Genomic DNA, 4,795 nt, shown 5'->3' on the forward strand with positions numbered 1-4,795 from the left:
CCTCCAATACACAGAGTTAATCTGATCACCTGTCTCCTTATTATTTGTGCTCTGAGCGGCATCCCGAAGGATTTACTCATCTATTACCAACTCAGAACCTAACAATTCAAAAGCCTCTCCAACACATATGGTAGGACAATGAGGTTCAGATCCATTTTAGTGATTGTTCACTACTAAATGTTGTTCAAAACACTTCGAGCCACCATCAGTGCCTCCTGGTAAATATCCACACCAAACAAGTCACTGGGTTTGAAAGGGCCAATGCTACCCTGGAGCTGGGCCTCCAGCATCTCTCGAAGTGCTGGTTGCGTCATTGGAATGTCAGTTTGTTGCCGCGGATCTTCAACAGGAACCGGTCCATCCCAATCAATACCCCAGTCAGACATTTCGACCTATAAGAACAACAAATAATAAGGTAAGTTAATAATTTGTAATCAGATTTGTCAATAAACATTGGTCAAGTATTAACATTGATGTACATCTGGAACTGTCTATACCTCTTCAGGAAGCTGTTGTGGTGCAACAAGTAGCCCTGCCACCCACAGCTGCTGGGGAGACCTGTAGCCCTCCGAAGACAGGGGATGTTGGGCCCAGCTGTCGGAAAAGAACTTCAGATGCCAGTTCAGCCTCGGAATCATCACAAAGTGAAGGCATGTGATATGAACATCACTGTTCGGGTCAAGAACCCCAATGTCCTCCAGGTGCCGGAAGACCGCATAGTAAATATGGATGACTGTGCACCATAAGTCCCGCCATAGCCTCTCTATGCGTTGATTATGGACACTCTTGCCGGTGATGTAGCTCTTGCGCTCTGAAAGAAAATGAACACATTTAATAATCATAATTTAACAGAAAAAGCACTTCCAACAACAAAAAACGGCAATCAATGGAAATATGCACTGATAATCTGTTGATTTATTCAACAGCCAATCCTTTTCTAAATGTAATACAACAATAAACACATGTAGAGAATTTTATATACTAGTGCAAAGTGCCCGTGCAAAATCAGTTTTTGTGTATGTTTTTAGTTAAAACATCGAGAAAATGATACGCTTGAGCAAACAGTTTGTATAGGTTACTACAAATGATGGCAAAGTGACACAACCTTTCTTTGTGCTTCTTTTACAGATACAACCCTCTAATGTCAGCATGTTTTTAAACCACAACCTTCTAAAAATTATATATTTAACAATATCATTTGTATTTCTCATCCAAACGACGTCAAACTCGGCACTGCACTTACTCGTGCCCGTAGCAAGACACCTGCACAGTTTGAACGGTTAACAGACAGATAGACAGACAGACAGACAGATAGACTTTTATGGAATTTATAGATAGATGTATAAAATAATAATCCAACATTGCAGATATGAAGTACTGAAATGTACAACTAACACCAGTGATGCAGATTTGTATTAACAAGTCATAAGACTCTAGTATTTTGTAATCTTGTCTTACTGCACCTACCAGGTCCTCGATCAGGATGTTCAAGCATGAACCTTGCCACATCTACATTTTCCCCACCATGGTCACTGCTGACACGCTGAGGCAGACCATGAACATGCACAGCTTCCAAGAAGCATTGCAGTACAGTAGAGGCCCTGTTGTTATCGCTGGCTTTCAGGAACATTATTTTACGGCTAAAGCCATCAATGCCCCCATGGACAACTATTCTCCAACTGTGAAAACAGGGATGAAAAGAGAATATACAATTAGAACAAATGATTTAACAGGAACAGTTGACAATGTGCTGGTATTGATATGATTGCTGATTATTGTAATGCCTCAAATGATAAATCAAGTTTTAAAATGTATGTTGTGTATTTGCAAATAGACAGATTTACAGTCGGCTCGTTTTTTCCCCCACACTAGAAGAATAATAAAAAAAAAAAATACAACAACAATAGGGTCCTCTCACCATCGGTGCTCAGGCCCTAAAAAGATTGTTGACCAGAACAAATACTACTCATACTAATAATGTTACTAATTACAAAAAAATAATAATAATTAAACGGTACCTTCTTTTATAAGTCTTACCGGATGAGTTTATGGTTGCCATCAATATGCCACAGGGAGAGAGGTGCTGGAACTGAATAAGGGCGTCTTGGCACAATATTCAGTTCCAGTCCACGTAACATAGTCCCAACCGGATCAATGGCTCTCATAACCTCACGGACTCTTCGTTGCTGTACCCTGTAGAAACAGAACTGTTATAATGACATGCAAAAGTTTCTCCTCCGTCCTTAGTCAAAATATATTGCTATGCATATCAAAGTCTGTAAAAGACAACCTCATTTCCTAAAAATCCTAAAATTCATTCTTGAAGGTGTTGATGTATTGTATGACAACAACTAGGGGTCTGCAACCATGCTTCTGGGTTACCGTCCTACAGATTGTAGCTCCAACCCTAATCAAACACACCCGAAGTAGCTAGTCGATATGTTCACGGTTGCTTGATAATTACAGAGTTAGAGCAGGGTTGGGACTGAAGTCTGAAGGACAGTAGCTCTCCAGGAGCAGGGTTGAAGATCCCTGCTACTAGGGTAAACAACATAACCAAATATATAGCAGATTAATGTTCCTATTGGCAATACTTAATTTGACAAATTAATCTGATTTGAATATCAGAAGGCAAAGTCCTACTTTCAACGAGAGGTGCATGGAGCTGGGAATGGAGGAGGGTGATTAGCTCCTGAGGAACACACTAAGCTACTAAATAATTCTGAATGGTCCATAGAAATACCATGATAGGAATTGTACTCCTAGGTAGACGTAGATCAGCTGAGTCAGCTAATGCAAGTTTGACAAACGTGACCTGCCAGAAGTATAAATCATTTCTCTACATGGTTAAACGTGATGTTGTGTATACGTTTAAACAGTTATCTGAAGAAGTAACATACTCATAGCTTGAAACATACCTTATACCTCTTGCTTTAAGATGTCCCATGACCATCTTTTGTCCTGTATTAGGACAACTGGCAATGAATTCCATCACATGTTCTTTTAAGTCTACATCAGAGATTTCACTGTAAGTCTGCCTCACAGATAACTGATACTGGGTCATTCTGTTTCGGATTGTTCGTTGACTTACAGAATACATTGCAGCAATTTCTTTAACTGTGAAATGTTCGTCAAGCAAATATTTCAGTTGCTGTTCACCGAGAAAGAAAAATCTTTCACAGGTTTGGACTGGCAAAGAATATATATGTAGCTCATGTAATGCAGCATTTAAGAGTGAACATATCTCCTCCTCTTGTAGCAGTGGTCTGTACACAACAAATCTGGACAAAACATGGACAATGTTTTCCAGTCTAAAGAAAAAGTGATCGCAGTGTGTATCAGCAGCAGCCTGTCTCAGCTCTACAGCTAATGACTGCAGGCTCTCAGAGATGGCACTCAGCACATTCAGATGTGCTCCTTCACTGAAGAGAGAGACAGAAAAAAAGAAAAAAAACATCAGATCAATTAATTGCAGTCCAGTGTTTAGACTATATCAATTTCAGCCCAGTGCAGTCTGCACTTTATCATGGTAAAATCATGTTTATTGGGCGTATTGACTACCATTTGTATAGCGACAAAAAAGGATTTGTAAAGTGCCAAGGTTTTAGTGGTTCCCATGGCAACGAGCAAAAATGCTTACTGTAATTACACTGGTAAAAAAATAGACAAGTAAAACCGTTTATATTTTATTTTATGTTTAGGTCTTTATAAAAAATGTAACACACACACAAAAAAAAAAAAAACAATTAAAAGGAGAGAGGGATCTTTATTCAAATTACTTTATTCATGAAAGTAACCGAAACATATACAATTGTAAACCAATTTTTCACTTGAATGTTAATGGTGCGAACTGACCAAAGAACTATAAAGCCAACATTATTTGAAGTCGGACTTCCCTCTTACCTTGACATTTCCTTAATGGGTTTCGTACTTTCAGAAATACAAACTACAGCCAATACATAACTGACTTTTAGTTATGTGAATGAATCAAGTTGTGTGACCATACTAACTACACAATGAGTGGAAAATACACAAAATGTTATAAACGTTTTGTGGCGCATGCGCCAAAACTACGTCATGATAATGCACTTTACCAGAGTTTTAGTGGATTTTCAATTCCCTTACCCTGATAGATAATAAGAAAAGTAATAGACTTATAGAGTGTTATAAAAATATATTTGGTAAGCTTACCTGACACTATGGCGATTAATTTACCCTTCATATATTGTTTGTGTAAGATTAATTTATTATTCCTGTACTTTGTGGCTAACTATTTTTTTTTTTTGTATTTTACTTTTCTGAAATACATGTAGGCCTACTGTCTGTATATGTTTATGTGGGTATATATATATATCTTCTTTTTTTACATACTTATGTATGTTATGAGAATGGTGTTAACTCTTTGAACTCTGTTATGTGTTTGTGTTACTGACTAAGTTTTTAAATCTATATTAAAACTCAAAAAAAATAAAAGTTTGCGCTGTCTGCCACAGGCACACACACACACACAAAAACTTTTAATATATTCGAATTTTCTCAAGAATTATAAAAAATCGGCAATAAGATAATAATTTGTGTTAAAATAGTCTAAATTTTTAGTTTTAGGAACAATTTTAACTGTTCGGTTCTAGGCTAATCAGTAAACAACCATAAAAGAAAGAAATATTATCTTACCGTCATCGTCAGGTGAAAATGAGGATCCATTCTGCCAGATTATCGCGAAAGTGCACATATCTATAGCACGAAATCTAGGGCTAAAGATTTTTTTTTTGGATTAATTAGTAAGAAAATGTAA

General features: G+C 37.3%; 1 long non-coding RNA gene across 1 annotated transcript; it reads right to left on the bottom strand.

Annotated features, from left to right (window-relative positions):
* Positions 1-1,541: 1,541 nt before the first annotated feature.
* Positions 1,542-3,656, bottom strand: LOC309513243. Its single transcript, XR_014211378.1, has 3 exons — positions 2,919-3,656; positions 2,038-2,193; positions 1,542-1,679 (listed from the first exon to the last, which is right to left on the bottom strand). It is a non-coding gene; the product is annotated as an uncharacterized lncRNA (long non-coding RNA).
* Positions 3,657-4,795: the final 1,139 nt, after the last annotated feature.

Source organism: Leuciscus leuciscus (assembly GCF_965113295.1).
Source record: "Leuciscus leuciscus genome assembly, chromosome: 1".
Taxonomy (NCBI): Eukaryota; Metazoa; Chordata; class Actinopteri; order Cypriniformes; family Leuciscidae; genus Leuciscus; species Leuciscus leuciscus.